This window comes from Mesoplodon mirus (genome assembly GCF_964341445.2).
Source record: "Mesoplodon mirus genome assembly, chromosome: 3".
Classification (NCBI taxonomy): domain Eukaryota; kingdom Metazoa; phylum Chordata; class Mammalia; order Artiodactyla; family Ziphiidae; genus Mesoplodon; species Mesoplodon mirus.
The window spans coordinates 64,975,529-64,996,600 of record NC_138978.1 but is presented as its reverse complement, the minus strand read 5'-3'; positions in this window follow the sequence as shown (position 1 = coordinate 64,996,600).

The window sequence follows — 21,072 nt, the reverse complement described above, 5'->3', positions numbered from 1 at the left end:
GAAGGGGTAGGAAAAGAAAGGATAAAGAGAAGGTGAAGAGAGTAGAAAAAGTAAAGGAAAGCAGAGAACAGGGCACCATAATATTTGGGGTGGCACAGCATGAAGCAGGTGTGCTGGATTGCAAAGAGCAAAGATTTTGGAGCCTGAATAACTGGGCTTACTCTCAGCTCGGCTTTTATTCTAATATGTGATGTTGAACAAACTAAAGAAATCTGCTGTCTCTCAGCTTCCCCATCTGTCAGAGAAGGATAAAAACTGCCCATCCTACATCATAGGGCTGTTGTTATGATGAGGTAATGCATTAAAATGCTTTATAAATTGTAAAGAGCTGTGATATAGGAATCCTATGATTCTGTGATTCTGACTGTTTAACAAAGCAGATGGTCAGAGGAAAAAAGCATGCTGACGGGATAATCATTGTCCAGGTATCAGAACACATCTTGATGGCCTCTGACCATCAGCCTAATTTTCTATGTGTACCTTTACCCATACTCTATCCTATGAGAAAAGCAACCCAATGGAGACCAAAAACTTGGTGCCAATCAATCAACCCACTCTACTGTGTCCATGCCATGGGGACAAGTCCCTGGACTAAGAGCAAGGGCCTTGGATTACAGTAGAAGTCATTTCTGCTGACTCTACAGAAAACCAACTCCAACTTCATAGAGACATGACTACAGGCAGGGAGATATCCAAAGGGCCATGGCTCAGCCCAGTGGTTGATCCAGAGAGCCAAAAAGCTGTTCTGAAGGTGCGTAAATCTCACTGACTCCCCTCAGATCTTTGCAAAAAAACAAGTAGGGTCCTAATTCATTCTCTAGAATCCTGAAGTAATGTGTTTTTGTTATTTTTGTGACCTATATCACAAACTAGCTTTTGTTGAACTTCTTTTATGCATTACACGATGTATTTTCATTGGGTATACATTTTTTTTCCTTCAACAAACTGAAATCACTTTGAGGGCAATATAACTGTGTCTTGCTATTGCTGTTAATCTCTAGGGCCTAGCACAGTACAAGACATATAGTAGGAGCTCAGTAAATATTTATTTGATTTATTTACATATGTATTTATTTACCTGTCTTCCAATAGATTAAAAGATCATGTAGACATAAGCCATTTTATATAGGCATAGACCAGCACATATTTATATATTAAAAGAGTTATATAATTGATCATTTGCATAATTAATTAACCCATCTGGATATAAACAAGGGTCCACAAAGCCAACTATAAAGAATAACTTGTTCCATAATAATGAATAATGAATTTCTGCCAAACAGTGCTAGAACATCTAATAATCATGCTCCTAAAACCCATCTTGTAGCTGTTAAAAAAGATAAAGGAACAGTGGTTTGATCTGCAAACACGTATTTGGGGACAAATATCTTCTATGAGGAAATACTGATATAACTGTTTTGTTTCTAAGCAACATTGTTTCTTGCAATTCTCTTTAACGGTTTATTTTCTTTGACTTGGAGTTGACATTTTTCCTTTCATTAAAATTAGCATTACATAAACTATGTGATGTTATTTATTCATCTGTTTTAGAAACATTAAAAACACTGCTAGGGAATTCCCTGGCAGTCCAGTGGTTAGGACTCTGTTCTTCCACAGCGGGGGCCCCAGGTTGTCTGGGCTTGATCCTTAGTTGGGGAACTAAGATCCCGCAAGCTGCATGGCATGGCCAAAAAAAAATACAAACAAAACAAACAAACAAACAAAAACACTGCTGTATTTAAAATAGATAATCAACAAGGACCTACTACCATATAGCACAGGGAATGCTGCTAAATATTCTGTAATAACCTAAATGGGAAAAGAATTTGAAAAAGAATAGATACATGTACATGTACAGCTGAATCACTTTGTGTACACCTGAAACTAACACAACATTGTAAATCAACTATGCTGTAAAATAAAATAATTTTTTTTAATGTTTTCTTTGTGTAGGGAGATAGCACTATTCCTTCACTCTTAGTTTAACATCATAGAGTAAAAGCAATACTAGTTAAAAATTATAATATGTGGGTTTGGATTCCAGCTTTAATGTTTCATTAACAGGTGACTTGGCAAGCTGCTAATTTTGCTAATCTTGCTGACCCTCCACTTCTTATCTGTAATTTTTTTTTTCTTGCAAGAATTTCATGAGAGAATGTCGATGTGAATGTTGTCTATATACTACAAAGGACCATAAAAAGGTTCATTAGTAATAGTTTAGTAATAATTATAACAGAAGATACCTTTCATTTAATATCTACTGGAAATTAGGAATTGAACATCCTATATTTCTAACCTTATAAAGCTTATGCAACATGAGTATTCTTATCCCCATTTAATAGATGAGGAAAATGAGGCTTAGGGAGTTTAATTAAGTAACATGCCCAGGATCAAGCAGTGATAAAAGGGAGGAGCTAGAATTTTAAACCCAAATTGGCTGATTCAAATACTGAAAGAAAAATGTTCCACTGGAATTGGGATGAGCTGTTCACAATTTGCAGCCAATTTGCTTGCACTGCGTTCCCCCTTTTTATTATTTTTTTTTCCTTTATCACTATGATTTCCAATATCCTTTATTTTTCTAACTTTCAAAAGGGCCATCTGGTGATAATCTGCAATACTTTTTGTCATCTTTTAAGGTTTACCTTTACTCTCCTTCCATATGATATATAGGATTTATGTAACGTTGATGTCCAGTGTTGATGCTATGTAATGTTGATGTTCATGTAATATTGATGTTCTCCTTTAGTTTTAACTGTACATTGGGAAGACAACATACAGATGGAAGCAATATCTTAGGTGACAAGAGGTTAAGAATGGTCAAACCCATGAGGGAAATTTCCCAAGTACTTTTGGGTGGACACTGCATGTCATAAAATGACAAAAGGCCACAATAAGAAGATAAGATTACTGGATGGTACTTCTAAGGACAAATTTCTGAATGGAGAATGAATGTCAAATTTACAAGTTGATTTTTCCCAGATCTTTTGATAATGTCCCGATTGTTTGTCAAGGGATGTGGGTTAGTATGGTTTCGGGAAATAAGCTGAAGTATAAAAGTTAAACAAATTATCTAGATGGAGAAGCTTCAAGATGGCGGAAGAGTAAGATGTGGAGATCACCTTCCTCCCAACAAATACATCAGAAATACATCTACTATCGCTTCTCGGCCTTTTGGCTAAGATCAAGTGCAGAAATACATCTACATGTGGAACAACTCCTAAAGAACACCTACTGAACGCTGGCAGAAGACCTCAGACCTCCCAAAAGGCAAGAAACTCCCCACGTAACTGGGTAGGGCAAAAAGAAAAAAGAAAAAACAGAGACAAAAGAATAGGGACGAGCCCTGCACCAGTGGGAGGGAGCTGTGAAGGAGGAAAGGTTTCCAACAATAGAAGCCCCTTCGAGGGCGGAGACTGAGGGTGGCAGAGGAGGGAAGCTTCGGTGCCGTGGAGGAGAGCGTAGCAACAGGAGTGAGGAGGGGAAAGCGGAGAGATTCCCGCACAGAGGATCAGTGCCGACCAGCACTCACCAGCCCGAGAGGCTTGTCTGCTCACCCGCCGGTATGGGCGGGAGCTGGGAGCTGAGGCTCGGGCTTCGGAGGTCGGATAGTAGGGAGAGGACTGGGGTTGGCGGCGTGAACACAGCCTGAAGGGGGCTAGTGTGCCACAGCTAGCCGGGAGGGAGTCCGGGAAAAGGTCTGGAGCTGCCGAAGAGTCAAGAGACTTTCCCTTGCATCTTTGTTTCCTGGTGCATGAAGAGAGGGGATTAAGAGCACCGCTTAAGGAACTCGAGAGACTGGCGTGAGCCGCAGCTATCAGCGTGGACCCCAGAGACGGGCATGAGACGCTAAGGCTGCTGCTGCCGCCAACAAGAAGCCTGTGTGCAAGAACACAAGGCGTGCCTCAGCCTGGTGCAACGTCAAGCTGGCCTCTGCCACCACAGGCTCGCCCCGCACTCCGTACCCATCCTTCCCCCCAGCCTGAGTGAGCCAGAGTCCCCGAATCAGCGGCTCCTTTAACCCCGTCCTGTCTGAGCGAAGAACAGACACCCTCAGGCAACATACACACAGAGGCGGGGCCAAATCCAAAGCTGAACCCCAGGAGCTGTGCGAACAAAGAAGAGAAAGGGAAATCTCTCCCAGCAGCCTCAGGAGCAGTGGATTAAATCTCCACAATCAATTTGAGGTACCCTGCATCTGTGGAATAACTGATTGACAACAAATCACCCCAAATTGAGGAGGTGGACGTAGGGAGCAATGATATATATATATATATATGTTTTTTTTCCCCCTTTTTCTCTTTTTGTGAGTGTGTATGTGTATGCTTCTGTGTGGGATTTTGTCTATATAGCTTTGCTTTTACCATTTGTCCTAGGGTTCTGTCTGTCCGTTTTTTTTTTTTTAATTATTATTATCCCTCCCTGTTGAACAATCGAGTGCAATTTACGCTCCATGCAGATGTGTCGCGTTTTTTTCTGTGGCTTCTTGTACGTCCCCCCACCCCGGGTTAGTCTATACTAGAACCCAGTAGAACAGCCACCTTTCTGTCTCTAAACCCATCTCTTTTAGTTCTTTCACTCGTTAACCGCTTTAAAACCCAACTTTCTTTCCACAGACCTTCATCGTATCAGACGATAAAGCACTTACGCGAGGTGCCGGAGACCAAGATGATAACAGGTACAGCCTCTGTCCGGCTGCCCACCATCTGGTGAAGGGAGGTAGTGCTGAGTTAATCACAGGGGTTAGGTTTCTGCAGTCCTCCCTGATATCCTTCGGGCAGAGGTTAAGAGGATTCTTGTATTGATCCTCTCAACCACACCTCTCAAGATCCTATCTGTAAGGAGAGAATATGAGATGTTTTGTAAAGGCATTTTTCAAGGTAACAGGGTCCCCCAAACTGAAACCTAAACTTGAAACTTTTAAGATTAGGGACTGCAACCTGTTTACCCCAGCCTTAGCCATCCTTCTTTTTATTAAGTAATCTTGAAGAAGGTGAAGATGTGAGCCTTTTGTCTCTTGATTACATCAAAAAACTTGAAAGAAGCCCAGTATGTAAAAGCATATCTATGATATTATATTGTGTAGACATAGTCATTGTATTAAAACCAGCTAGTGAAATAAAAAAAAATTTTTTTCTTAATAATTATTTTTTATTTTAATTACTTTATTTTATTTTACTTTATCTTCTTCTTTCTTTCTTTTTTTTTTCTCCCTTTTATTCTGAGCTGTGTGGAGGACAGGCTCTTGGGGATCCAGCTAGGAGTCAGGGCTGTGCCACTGATGTGGGAGAGCCAAGTTCAGCACACTGGTCCACAAGAGACCTCCCAGCTCCACGTAATATCAAATGGTGAAAATCTCCCAGAGATCTCCATCTCAACACCAAGACACAACTCCGCTCAACGACCAGCAAACTACAGTGCAGGACACCCTATGGCAAACAACTAGCAAGACACGAACACAACCCCATCCATTAGCAGAGAGGCTGCCTAAAATCATAATAAGGCCACAGACACCCTAAAACACACCAACAGAGTTCGACCTGTCCACCAGAAAGACAAGATCCAGCCTCATCCTCCAGAACACAGGCAGTAGTCCCCTCCACCAGGAAGTCTAAACAACCCACTGAAACAACCTTAGCCACTGGGGACAGACACCAAAAAAATGGAAACTACAAATCTGCAGCCTGAGAAAAGGAGACCCCAAACATAGTAAGTTAAGCAAAATGAGAAGACAGAAAAAAACACAGCAGATAAAGGAGCAAGGCAAAACCCCACAAGACCTAACAAATGAAGAGGAAATAGGCAGTCTACCTGAAAAAGAATTCAGAATAATGATAGTAAAGATGATCCAAAATCTTGGAAATAGAATGGAGAAGACACAAGAAACATGTAACAAGGACCTAGGAGAACTAAAGACCAAACAAACAGTGATGAACAACACAATAAATGAAGTTGAACTTCTCTAAAAAGGATCAATAGCAGAATAACTGAGGCAGAAGAACTGATATGTGACCTGGAAGATAAAATAGTGGAAATAGCTACTGCAGAGCAGAATAAAGAAAAAAGAATGAAAAGAATTGAGGACAGTCCCAAAGACCTCTGGGACAACATTAAAGGCACCAACATTCGAATTATAGGGGTCCCAGGAGAAGAAAAGAAAAAGAAATGGACTGAGAAAATATTTGAAGAGCTCATAGTTCAAAACTTCCCTAATATGGGAAAGGAAATAGATAATCAAGTCCAGGAAGCACAGAGAGTCCCATACAGGATAAATCCATGGAGAAACATGCAAAGACACATATTAATTAAACTATCAAATATTAACTACAAAGAAAAAATACTAAAAGCAGCAAGGGAAAAACAACAAGTAACACATAAGGGAATCCACATAAGGTTAACAGCTGATTTTTCAGCAGGAACTCTGCAAGCCAGAGGGAGTGCCAGGAAATATTTAAGGTGATAAAGAAGAAAAACCTACAACCAAGATTACTCTACCCAGCAAGGATCTCATTCAGGTTTTTTTTTTTTTTACATTTTTATAGTAATTTATTTATTTTTATTAGTTTCTGCTTTATAACAAAGTGAATCAGCCATACATATACATCTGTTCCCACATCCCTTCCCTCTTGTGTCTCCCTCCCTCCCACCCTCCCTATCCCACTCCTCCAGGTGGTCACAAAGCACCGAGCTGATCTCCCTGTGCTATGCAGCTGCTTCCCACTATCTCTCATTCAGGTTTGATGGAGAAATTAAAAGCTTTACAGACAAGCAAAAGCTAAAAGAATTCAGCACCACCAAACCAGCATTAAAAAAAATGCTAAAGGAACTTCCCTAGGCAGGAAATACAAGAGAAGGAAAAGACCTACAATAATAAACCCAAAACAATTAAGAAAATGGTAATAGGAACATACAGACCAATAATTACCTTAAATGTAAATGGATAAAATGCTCCAACCAAAAGACTTAGACTGGCTGAATGGAAACAAAAACAAGACCCGTATATATGCTGTCTACAAGAGACCCACTTCAGACCTAGGGACACATACAGACTGAAAGTGAGGGGATGGAAAAAGATTTTCCATGCAAGTGGAAATCAAAAGAAAGCTGGAGTAGCAATTCTCATATCAGACAAAATAGACTTTAAAACAAAGACTATTACAAGAGACAAAGAAGGACACTACATAATGATCAAGGGATCGATCCAAGAAGAAGATATAACAATTGTAAATATTTATGAACCCAACATAGGAGCACCTCAATACATAAGGCAAATACTAACAGCCATAAAAGGGGAAATCAACAGTAACACATTCATAGTAGGGGACTTTAACACCCCACTTTCACCAATGGACAGATCATCCAAAATGAAAATAAATAAGGAAACACAAGCTTTAAATGATACATTAAACAAGATGGACTTAACTGATATTTATAGGACATTCCATCCAAAAACAACAGAATACACATTCTTCTCAAGTGCTCATGGAACATTCTCCAGGATAGATCATATCTTGGGTCACAAATCAAGCCTTGATAAACTTAAGAAAATTGAAATCGTACCAAGTATCTTTTCCAACCACAATGCTATGAGACTAGATATCAATTACAGGTAAAAATCTGTACGAGATACAAACACATGGAGGCTAAACAACACACTACTTAATAACCAAGAGTTCACTGAAGAAATCAAAGAGGAAATCAAAAAATACTTAGAAACAAATGACAATGTAAACACAATGACCCAAAACCTATGGGATGCAGCAAAAGCAGTTCTAAGATGGAAGTTTATAGCAATACAATCCTACCTTAGGAAACAAGAAACATCTCAAATAAACAATGTAACCTTACACCTTAAGCAATCAGAGAAAGAACAAAAAAACCCCTAAGTTAGCAGAAGGAAAGAAATCATAAAGATCAGATTAGAAATAAATGAAAAAGAAATGAAGGAAATGATAGCAAAGATCAATAAAACTAAAAGCTGGTTCTTTGAGAAGATAAGCAAAATTGATAAACTATTAGCCAGACTTATCAAGAAAAAAAAGGGAGTAGACTCAAATCAATTGAATTAGAAATGAAAAAGGAGAAGTAACAACGGACACTGCAGAAATACAAAGGATCATGAGAGATTACTAAAAGAAACTATATGCCAATAAATGGACAACCTGGAAGAAATGGACAAATTCTTAGAAATGCACAACCTTCCGAGACTGAACCAGGAAGAAATAGAAAATATGAACAGACCAATCACAATCACTGAAATTGAAACTGTGATTAAAAGTCTTCCAACAAACAAAAGTCCAGGACCAGATGGCTTCACAGGCGAATTCTATCAAACGTTTAGAGAAGAGATAACAGCTATCCTTCTTAAACTCTTCCAAAATATAGCAGAGGGAGGAACAATCCCAAGCTCATTCTACGAGGCCACCATCACTCTGATACCAAAACCAGAAAAAGATGTCACAAAGAAAGAAAACTACAGGCCAATATCACTGATGAAAATAGATGCAAAAATCTTCAACAAAATACTAGAAAACAGAATCCAAGAGCACATTAAAAGGATCATATACTGATCAAGTGGGGATTATCGCACTTGTGCAAGGATTCTTCAATATACGCAAATGAATCAACGTGATACACCATATTACAAATTGAAGGAGAAAAAACATATGATCATCTCAATGGATGCAGAGAAAGTTTTCGACAAAATTCAACACCCATTTATGATAAAAACCCTGCAGAAAATAGGCATAGAGGGAATTTTCCTCAACATAATAAAGACCATATATATCAAACCCACAGCCAACATCATCCTCTCTGGTGAAACACTGAAACCATTTCCACTAAGATCAGGAACAAGAAAAGGTTGCCCACTCCCACCACTATTATTCAACATAGTTTTGGAAGTTTTAGCCACAGAAATTAGAGAAGAAAAAGAAATAAAAGGAATCCAAATCAGAAAAGAAGAAGTAATGTTGTCACTGTTTGCAGGTGACATGATACTATACATAGAGAATCCTAAAGATGCTACCAGAAAACTACTAGAGCTAATCAATGAACTTGTTAAACTACCAGGATACAAAATTAATGCACAGAAATCTCTTGCATTCCTATATAATAATGATGAAAACTCTGAAAGTGAAATTAAGAAAACACTCCCATTTACCATCACAACAAAAAGAATAAAATATCTAGGAATAAACCTACCTAAGGAGACAAAAGACCTGTATGCAGAAAATTATAAGCCCCTGATGAAAGAAATTAAACATGATACAAATAGGTGGAGAGATATACCATGTTCTTGGACTGGAAGAATCAACACTGTGAAAATGACTCTACTACCCAAAGCAACCTACAGATTCAGTGCAATCCCTATTAAACTACCAATAGCATTTTTCACAAAACTAGAACAAAAAATTTCACATTTTGTATAGAAGCACAAAAGACCCCAAATAGCCAAAGCAATCTTGAGAAAGTAAAACAGAGCTGTAGGAATCAGGCTCCCAGACTTCAGACTATACTACAAAGCTACAGTAATCAAGACAATATGGTACTGGCACAAAAACAGAAAGATAGATCAATGGAACAGGATAGAAAGCCCAGAGATAAACCCACACACATATGGTCACCTTATCTTTGATAAAGGAGGCAGGAATATACAGTGGAGAAAAGACAGCCTCTTCAATAAGTGGTGCTGGAAAAACTGGATGGCTACATGTAAAAGAATGAAATTAGAACACTCCTTAACACCATACAGAAAAATAAACTCACATTGGATTAAAGACCTAAATGTAAGGCCAGACACCATCAAACTCTTAGAGGAAAACGTAAGCAGAACACTCTATGATATAAATCACAGCAAGATCCTTTTTGACCCCTCTCCTAGAGAAATGGAAATAAAAACAAAAATAAACAAATGGACCTAATGAAACTTCAAAGCTTTTGCACAGCAAAGGAAACCATAAACAACATGAAGAGACAACCCTCAGAATGGGAGAAAATATTGCAAATGAAGCAACTGACAAAGGGCTAATCTCCAAAACATACAAGAAAATCATGCAGCTCAATATCAAAAAAAACCAAACAACCCAATCCAAAAATGGGCAGAAGACCTAAATAGACATTTCTCCAAAGAAGATATACAGATTGCCAACAAACACATGAAAGAATGCTCAACATCATTAATCATTAGAGAAATGCAAATCAAAACTACAATGAGATATCATCTCACACCAGTCAGAATGGCCATCATCAAAAAATCTAGAAACAATAAATGCTGGAGAGGGTGTGGAGAAAGGGGAACCCTCTTGCACTGTTGGTGGAAATGTAAATTGATACAGCCACTATGGAGAACAGTATGGAGGTTCCTTGAAAAACTAAAAATAGAACTACCATATGACCCAGCAATCCCACTACTGGTCATATACCCTGAGAAAACCATAATTGAAAAAGAGTCATGTACTGCAATGTTCATTGCAGCTGTATGTACAATAGCCAGGACATGGAAGCAACCTAAGTGTCCATCAACAGATGAATGGATAAAGAAGATGTGGCACATTTATACAATGGAATATTACTCAGCCATAAAAAGGAACGAAATTGAGTTATTGGTAGTGAGATGGATGGACCTAAAGGCTGTCATACAGAGTGAAGTAAGTCAGAGAGAGAAAAACAAATACCATATGTTAACACATATATATGGAATCTAAAAAGAAAAAAAAAAAGAAACAGAAAAAAAGTGGTCAGAAAAACCTAGGGGCAAGATGGGAATAAAGATGCAGACCTACTAGAGAATGGACTTGAGGATACGGGGAGGGGGAAGGGTAAGGTGGGACAAAGTGAGAGAGTGGCATGGACATATATATACTACCAAACATAAAATAGATAAGTGGTGGGAAGCAGCCGCATAGCAGTGGGAGATCACCTCAGTGTTTTGTGACCACCTAGAGTGGTGGGATAGGGAGGGTGGGAGGGAGGGAGATGCAAGAGGGAAGAGATATGGGGACATATGTATATGTATAACTGATTCACTTTGTTATAAAGCCGAAAGTAACACACCATTGTAAAGCAATTATACTCTAATAAAGATGTTAAAAAATTATCTAGATGAGAAAAGAGTTTTAGTCTATATAATTCTTTATTAATATTTGCTTCTTCAAAAAGGACCTTTACAATGAAGAAATCTGGTGGACACTAACATCAACAATGGGACAAATTAACTTAATATAGCTCCTTATATAATATACCTTGAAGGATATTATATTATACCGTCTATGTAATATTAACTAATTATGAAGAAACATTCAGGCAAATTTAAATCGAAGGTCACTCTACAGAACAACTGGCCTGAACTCTTCAAAAACTGTAATGTTATAAAATATCAAAGAAAAAAAGGCAGAGGAAAGAAAACTAAAGAGACATGCAACTAAATTTATTGCATAATTTCTGGTTGGATCCTGGATTTAAAAAAAGGATATTTTGAGACAATTAGGGAAATTTGAAGATGGATTATATATTAGAAATATTACAATGTTACATATTCGGAGTGTGGTATTATATTGTGCTTTGTTGTTATTAAGTGAAAATTCTTGTACTTAGGAAATATATCCTGAACTATTTACTTGAGAACTATCTTGAGGTCTGCAACCTGCTTTCAAATAACTGAGTTAAAAAAATTTGTATAAATTATATAACTATATATAACATATATATACAACAAAAGAGAGAGAAGGAGAGAAAATGTGGCACACTATTTATAATTAATCTGGATAAAGTATATTCTCACAACTCTTCTGAAGGGTTGAAATTTTTCAAATTAAAAAGTTTGGGGGGGAAATTAAAACTGCCTATGTATTGTGAAACTGTCTAGGTACTGACATGAAAGAAAAACTATGATTTAATCAAAAAAACATAAAAACAAATGAATATATATAAACAAATGGGTGTGTGTATATGTATGTATATACATACATGTACATATATCATTATCAAATTTTATAAAAATCATATACACATACATTTGTATACTAAAAAGAACAAATGATAGAAATTCTTGGAAACAGTGATGGGTCAAATGAATCAGGTTGTAAACTTAGTTGTCAGTATATATAAAGATATCTCATTCTTTTGCTTTTGAACATACTTTATGATGATTCTAAACAGATCAGTCATATGAAACTGGATCACAACCTGTTGCAGGTTAGGTTATTCAAGAAGCAGATTCTGAGATGGGGTACAGTGTGCAGGATGTTTATTAGGGCATGCCATGGGATTAACACCTATAGAACAGAGAAGGAAGCAAGGCTGTGGGACCAATGAAAGCTCCAGCCAACCCCACAGGGAACTCTGGAGCTAAAATGGCCCATGAGATCTGTCGCTTGCTGTGTTGAAATAATCTCTAAATACTCCTACCTGGATCAGTCTTCAGATGCTCGCTGCCCTGGGAAAGGTGTCACCCTGGGCAAGGGGTTCGCTACAGCTGAAGCAGTACCTGCAGGTGTTGTGCACTGATGTAGGTCTGCAGACAGTACTCCCAGCAGCTCCACAACAACTTCCTTCCTTGAAGGAGGAACAGATGGTGAATCTCCATGTTCATCACACAATTTGTCTTCTTTTGTTTTAGGAGTTATATATTGCTTTTTGAAAATTTGGTTTAAAACAAATGGATACCAAGGGAGGAAAGCGGGGTAAGGTGGTGGTGGTGATGGGATGAATTGGGAGACTGGGATTGACATATATATACCAATATGTATGAAATTGATAAATAATAAGAACCTGCTGTATAAAAAAATAAAATAAAAGTCAAATATAAAAAAAAACAAAATTAAAAAAATAAAGAAGGGGCTTCCCTCGTGGCAAGAGTCCGCCTGCTGATGCAGGGGACAAGGGTTCATGCCCCAGTCCGGGAAGATCTCACATGCCATGGAGCGGCTGGGCCCGTGAACCATGGCCACTGAGCCTGCGTGTCCAGAGCCTGTGCTCCGCAACAGGAGAGGCCACAACAGTGGCAGGCCCGCATACCACAAAAAAAAAAAAAAAAAAAAAAAGAAGGAAAAAAAAGAAAATGTGGTTTAGTTGAATTTGGGATTTTAACAAAATCAGCAGGTTAATATAAGCTCCACCCTCTTCATTCATGGCCCTGTTACTGCATGTGGGCTGTACATTTGTTCTTAAATTCTAATAATCCCTTAGTCTTTCTTAGGGTCTGCTATAGACTGAATTTTGTCCCGCCTAAAACTCATATGTTAAAGCCCTAACCCTCAGTGTGACTGTAGTGACTATATTTGGAGATAGTGTCTTTAGGAGGTAATTAAGGTTAAATGAGGTCATAAGGATGAGACCCTAATCCAATAGGACTGGTGGCCTTACAAGAAGAGGAAAAGAGAGAAATCTCTCTCTCTCTTTCTTTTTTTTTTAATTTATTATTTTTTTTTGCTGTACGTGGGCCTCTCACTGTTGTGACCTCTCCCATTGCAGAACTCAGGCTCCGGACGCGCAGGCTCAGCGGCCATGGCTCACAGGCCCAGCCGCTCCGCGGCATGTGGGATCTTCCCAGACCAGGGCACGAACCCATGTCCCCTGCATCGGCAGGCGGACTCTCAACCACTGCGCCACCAGGGAAGCCCTCTCTCTTTCTCTTTGAATTCAAAGGAAGTCCATGTGAGGACAAAAGCAGCCATCTGCAAGCCAGGAAAAGAGCCTTCACCATAAACCAAACCCTTCCAGAAACTTGATCTTGGACCTTCCACCTTTCAGAACTATGAGAAAATAAATTTCTGTGGTTTAAGTTATGTAGTCTGTGGTATTCTTATGGCTGATACATGGCCAAAATGGAAGGTCAGACCCAAAACCTGCCAAATAATTAGACTAGGTAATTTACAGTTCTTAGAATGACATGCTCTCAAGCATGGCATAATTGAATTCCAATAATAAGAGCCTGTGCTGTATAGAAGACATGTCATTGTTCAGCTTCCTTTCTCTCTCTGTGTCCCTAACTACTCCCATGATTGTTCAGTCTGAACTTTTATGCTTAGTTATCATTAATTTTGCACTTGTTTCTGTTTAAATAAATCATTGAAATATGCTATAACATTTTTTTTTTTTTTACTTAGAATTGAGCTTAGTTCGTTACATTGCTGGTTTTTATCATCCTTGTGTCATCAGGAAGACAATAAAGTTCTCTAGGATTCTATCAACCAGACTGATCCAATTTTCTTTACTTTACCCTGGGAAAGGTAAACCCTTAGAAAAGGAAACCAAAGTTACAAAGAAAGGTTTCCAGTAACGGTAATATTTCCCTCTTGGCCCGGTTACTTTGATTTTTCTTTTTAGAAGGAAAAAAGTCCTTGAAAAAAATCCATCCAAAATTCACTTTTGCTTTTTTTGACCACAACTGAAAAAGTGCAAGTCAAACTATGGACACAGGTAAGGCTCCTCTTTCATATTCCATTCAGTGAATACCAACTGTCTTTTATGGGATCAAATTCATGGTTTGGGGTTTATTGTTACTGGGCCTTGAGGAGTAGAACTAACCAGCCCAAGAGAATAAATTGGGAGATGTCATTAATTGAAGGGTATAAAGCAAAAGCATGTCCAAACGTAAGTTAATGTATTACATCCTTAGGCAGAAATCGAAATATGTGCTTTTTCAGATGTAACATTTTAATTGGCCTACCTGATGGAAGGTCAAATAAAATGTACCATAAACCTCATTACTACTCAATTGTCAAATACCCTGCCTGAAATATGACTAAAACTTGCAGTGAGTGGGTGCAACCCAGAATTATGAGAGACCTAAAAGTTATCTTCAGCAACACTATTTGCAACATAGAATTCTAAGTGGTCCCATTATACCGATACACTCTGCTATTTTATCCAAGAGTTTTAAGTACAGAGCTGGGTTTTGAAAATTCCTTTTCCATATAATAATCCATTTCAAATGCCCTCCTGGAAATTATCTGTGATACTACATTTCTAATAAAATGCCACTGTTGAATGAAGCCTCACCACCTGGCACAAAAACAAAATACTATATCTTAGCATGAGGTTTGAAGATTTTGGGGGCATGAAATGGTTCCAAAAATGAGAGATTATCTTTCCCTATCCATCCCCCACAACGTCCCCAAAAACCCCTGTAAAGGATCATCCTGTTCATAACAAAGATAGATGTATGAAGATGAATGTCATAGAATATCAGAAGCCATTGAAATTCCCCAAAATAAAGATGATATTCCAATGAAGATGAATTCAAAATTTGCCATGATTATGTTTTTTGGTTCTCTTCCATGCTACAGTGAATGAACTGCCCACACTTCCTCTTTATTTCTGCAAGTCAACTACGTGGTTACTGGTGGTTCTAATCATCCATGCCACTCTACAACCAGTAAAGAGAAATACCATAGCACATGCCATTATGCTACTGGAATTCCTGTCAACAAATGTTAATTGAGTCTCTACTTTGTGCTAAGACCATGGGGGATTAGCCTAGTGAAAAAGACAAACCCTGCCCTTCAGGAACTCATTGTCTAGTGTGGAAGAGCACAGAAAAAGAAACAATTGCAATATTCTATGATAAGGATTAAAAATGGTGAAAATATAACATGCAACAGAAAAACATAAGAGGGATATCTAACTCAGTCTTGAAGGAAGGGTCAAGTTAAAAATCCATAAAGGAAGTACTAAGTTGAAACCTGAAGTGGAGTAAAGAACAGGATTAAAGAAAGGTAAAACTATGGCAAGCGCAATGCCCATGAAGTAAGACCAGGAGTATCAAATTTTTAGAAATTCCATTGATTCACAGGTCGGTTTTCAAGGTGAGGTGGGAGGCATTGGTGAGACATAACACGAGAGGTACGTTTACAAGGTAATGGAAGACTTGCAAGCTGGCTTACAGACTTTGAACTTTATTTTAAAGGCATGTGGAGCACAGAAAGATTTTAACCTGGGACGTCACAGGATCATGTTGGCATTCGGAACATCATTCTGGCTGAGATACGAAGAACAGATTGGTTTGAGGTACAATGGGAGGCCAAATGGCTGGTTATAAAAAGGCTACTGCAGCAACCCAGTTGCAAAGGGATGAAGAAAAAGAGATGAATTTGAAAAATATTTAGGAGGTAGTTTTGACAGGTCTTAGTGATTATCCAATGTGGAAGATGAGGACCAAAGAACGGTCAAAGAATAGAATCAAGTTTTTGGCATAAGAAATTGGATATGTTGGATAAGCAAACAAGGATGAGAAGGAAAGGGTGTGGAATCATGGAGGACTATTTTTATTGTTTATTTAATTTTTTTTTTTGAGTGTGCCCTGCCTTATAGATGCAGCCACCTAGGTAAAATTTACCTCCAGTAATAACTCTTTTTTTTTGGAGCACTATGAGTTTTTGGTTTTTTTTTAATTTTTTTAAATTGTAGTATATAATTGCTTTACAATGCTGTGTTAGTTTCTGCTGTACAGTGAAGTGAATCAGCCATATGTATACATATATCCCCTCTGTCTTGGACCCCACTCCCTCCATCCCACCCATCTAGGTCATCACAGAGCAACGACCTGAGCTCCCTGTGCTATACCGCAGGTTCCCAATAGCTATCTATTTTTACACATGGTAGTGTATTTATGTCAAACCTATTCTCCCAATTCATCCCATCCCCCCCTTTCCCCCTGTGTCCACATGTCCATTCTGGAAGACTATCTTTAAAACAAGATTTATAGTTAAAATTTCACTGAGAGATATGAAAACAAGGAGGAAATGGTTTAATGCAGTACGTTTGTAGGTGGGGTGGCAGAACTTTGAAGTAGTTTTAATCTGAGTTCTCTTTATGAAGTCAGAGGCAAAGTCATCTGCTGAGAGGGAGACAGGAAATATGGATGTTTAAAGAGAGTGGAGAAAAAGTGATGTAGGATCCATTGAAGGAATTTTAGATGGGTTGATCCATTTGAGGTTAGAGATCATGAAGTTAACTGGCATAAATAGCAATGAAATGGCATTAATTTTCAAAGTTGTGTGATTTTTTTTTTTTAGTAAGGTTCAGCATTCTGGATAAAGAGAAGAAGCAATGAAAGAAAAAAATAGACTGATCTAAAGTTGGGGATTTTCTATGTGGTTGAGACTTAAGAAAACAGGACAAGAGAGAGATCTGAAAATAAGAGCAAAAAAATTTTGTTTGAAGTGACAGACAACAGGGTTTAGGCTCGGTAAGGAAGAGACAATGAGAGGGAGCTGACAGAGGAATAGTAAAGGATCATGGGATTAGAGGTTCTGAGACGTGAAGGACAAATCTAGTGACAATATCAGAGGAAGATGCTAAAATAGGGAAAGAAAAGATAGGAAGATGTGGTCTAAGATTAGAGTGTTTTAAATTAATATGTTTGGAATTGAGGCAGTGGCAGAGGAAGACAAGCAGATGGTGACATGCTCTAGGGAGTGAGTTAACAAAGGTTAAGATCCCTGAAGTTAAGGAGGTGAAATCACAAAGAGACGGGAATTGATGTACTATCCTCATATTGAAGTTACTCAGGAGAGAAATAGGGTGAAGAAAAATATTATAAAGTCTGTGCCAAATTCTACAAGGAATGGGGGGACGTAACCAGTTAGTCAGGTGATAACGTTGACAATTTGGGGTGGAGGATGGAGTGAGCCTTAATGTATGGAAGAGATTTTGTATGGAAGTGAAAGGATAATGGTCTGGAATTAAAACTTAGGATGTTCAGCATTAAACTACCAATACACCACTAACTCTGAGGCATGCTGGGGACAGGATGTAGAGGGTAGTGGTCTTCTATGAAGACATCTTAATCCTCTTCTCAGCAATTCTGAAGAAGACTGCTCTCATGGGCTTATTCAAATTTAATCACCATTTTGAATTAGACTTACTGTATTTATATTCGTGGATAATAAATCCTTCGCTCTCTCTTTTCAAAACTAGCTGGATTTTCATGGCATGAATATCAGAGACCCTACACTACAGTGGCTGCACATCAATCTTTCATGAACCCTAACAAAAAAAGTGCATGTGCTAGCAGAAGGTAAGGACCACACTGGGTTTTCCCACCCAGGGACAGTCACCCTGATGTGTAATCAATCAACAGGAAAGGTGTGCCTTTTGCAAAGAACCTCCAAGAGGTCACTTTCCTAGGTGTGATCAATCTCCCCCATGCTGATCATGTTACAGCGATTACCACTCTACTCTAACAGCTTCTTCTCCAGGGAGAAACAAAACTGTCTGTAAATGTTTAGTATGGTGTATCCTGTCAGGTTAAATTACCTTGAAACATAACTCACTGTAAATTCACCTCATAAGTACAAAGCAATTGGAGATTTTAAAACACCATCAAAAAGCATACTATTTGGGGGTGGAATTATGTTGTGCAATTACAAATGAACCATGCCAGTGACACTCATCTTCAGTAAGAGAGTCAGCATTTCTTTAGTTCAGCACGTAAGGAAAAAAAGAACACCTATGCTTTTTGGCTTGAAATGTTTTTGCTGGGCCAACAAAAATTTGTTCTTACGACCTTTGAAGAAGATAGAAAACTAACATTTAATGAGCATCTAATACATGTTAGGCTAATGCGTTACACGTATTCTCATATACAAGACTCATAAGTACCACCTCCTTTGGAAAGCTTTCCTTAACGACCTCCCAAATCAGGGTATGATAGTTAATTTCTATGGGTCAACTTGACTAGACTAAGGTACCCAGCTATTTGGTTAAGCATTATTCTAGGTGTGTCTGTGAAAGTGTTTCCAGATGAGATTAATTTTGAATCAGTAGACTGACTAAAGCAGATTCCCCACCCCCCACCAAGCAGATTGCCCACCCCCCAGTGTGCGTGGGCCTCATACAATCTGTTGAAGGCACAAATAGAACAAAAAGGCTGAGTAAGGGAGAACTCAGTCACTCTGCCTACCTTTGAACTGGAATATCAGTCTTCTCCTGTCTTCTGATTCAAGCTCAGAATAAGGCTTACACTATTTGCTATCCTGCTTCTCAGGCCTTCGGACTCACAATGGAACTAAATCACCAGTTCTCCTGAGTCCACAGCTTATTAACTGCAGATCTTGAACTTCTTTTTTTTTTTTTTTTGAGTTTTTTGTTTATTTGCTTGTTTTGTTTGTTTGGTTTTTGGCCACGCAGCATGTGGGATCTTAGTTCCCCGACCAGGGATCAAAACCATGCCCCTTGCAGCAGAAGCATGGAGTCTTAACCACCGGACCACCAGGGAAGTCTGAGATCTTGGACTTCTCAGCCTCCATAATCATGTAAGCCAGTTCCTTGTAGTACATCTTATAATAAATAGTACAATACATATCCTATTGGTTCTGTTTCTCTGGAGAACCCTAACATGCATGGTTAGTACCCCATTATCTGTGCTCCGCATCTGCCCTGTGCCACACAGTTACATCTCCTTTATCTTGCTGTGTACTGCTTTTGCTTCTAGACTGTAGCTATTTGAGTGAGTCTTACTCATTGCACTACTGTGAGTGCCTAGAACAGGATCTAGCACATGAGGGCTCACTGAATGGGATTAATTAAGTAATGAATACTCATATTACAGCCAATAGCTATTACCATTTTTCTAAGGAAACTAAATCTCAGAGTCATCAGATAATTTACACAAAGCCACATAGTTAATAAGCAGTAGAGTTGAAAACTGAACCTGGGAACATCTGACCTCAAAATCCTTGCAGATTTTTCTATACCACACTGCCTTTCTGCTTCACTTGTCAAAACATAATTCCTAAATAATTGTTTACTTTGATAATTAATTCCATTAGAATATTAGTGAGATAGTGTATGGAATTAAAAAACTTTGGCTGTAGAGACAGGCTCCTGAATTAGAATCCGAGATCCTCTGCTTACTGAACAATTTTTAGCAAATTACCTAGCTTCTCTGTGCCTCAGGTTCTTTATCCATAAAATAGGAATAATAGACAATCTTACCTATGAATATCAGTAGCCTACTGCCATAATAAAGCTGTCTAACAAACCACTCTTAAACTTATCAGCTTAAAGAATAATTATTATTGCAGATCCGCAAAAAGGCTGGGGGCCAGCTGATCTATACTGGGCTTGGCTTCATGTGGGAGTGGTTCTCGGCCTCTGGTGGCAACAGCTGGGGCAGCTTTACTTCTTACTGTAGGTCTGTAGGTCAACTGAGGCAACTCTGCATGGAGCATCCTTCCTCCTTGGCAGGAAGTTTTCTCTTATGGCAATAGCAGAGGTGCAGGAGGAAGAGTGAAAATACACAAGGCCCCTTAAGGCCTATGCTTGGGGCTGGCATGCTGGTCCACATGTAAGTGGGCAACGTAGGTCAGATGGCCAAGTCAAGGGGTGGAGAAATATGCTCCTCCCACAATGAGGCCATGGCAAGGATGTATTGAAGAACCAGACAGGAAGGAATTAAGAATCAGGCCAAAATTAGCTTACCACCCTATCTCTGAGTCCTGTTGTAATGAAGTAATAATCAATACATGTATCACACATAGACCAGAGCCTGGCTCACATTAAGAGCTGAATAAATGTTCTGAGTGTCTGTCTGTATGTTCAAAATGAGGGCGTCATGGAATGGCCCTGCCTCTGTCACTAACTAGCTATACGATTATGATAAATTACAGGGCTTCCCTGTTTCTTTTTTTTTCTTTTACCTACCACTTGAGTTTATAATAGCTGCCTCACTTTCTTCATTGTGTTGCTAAAAGGATCAAATAACATATGGTGGCTGATCATGTTTCAGAAAGAATAAAACATCCTAGAAATGCAAAGTATAGTAGATGGCTACTTCTAGGTAACCATTTGGTTAAGGTCAGTAAATCCCTCCAATTTTCAGTGATAGGAAGCCATAGTTCTTATTTTATAGATGTGGTAAATGCTTCAAGGAACTAAAGTACTTCTTTTCTGGCCATAAATCCAAGTTGGCTGAGAAGGGATGGAATTAATGTTTCCATGGCAGCTGGGTCAGAAACTGGACACTGATAGTAAGGTTTATCATTCTTCAGCATGAGGTGGTTCACATTCAAATTCCTGAGGTTCAAGGTAGCAAGGAAATCTCCAAGCAACTACATAGTCTCATCC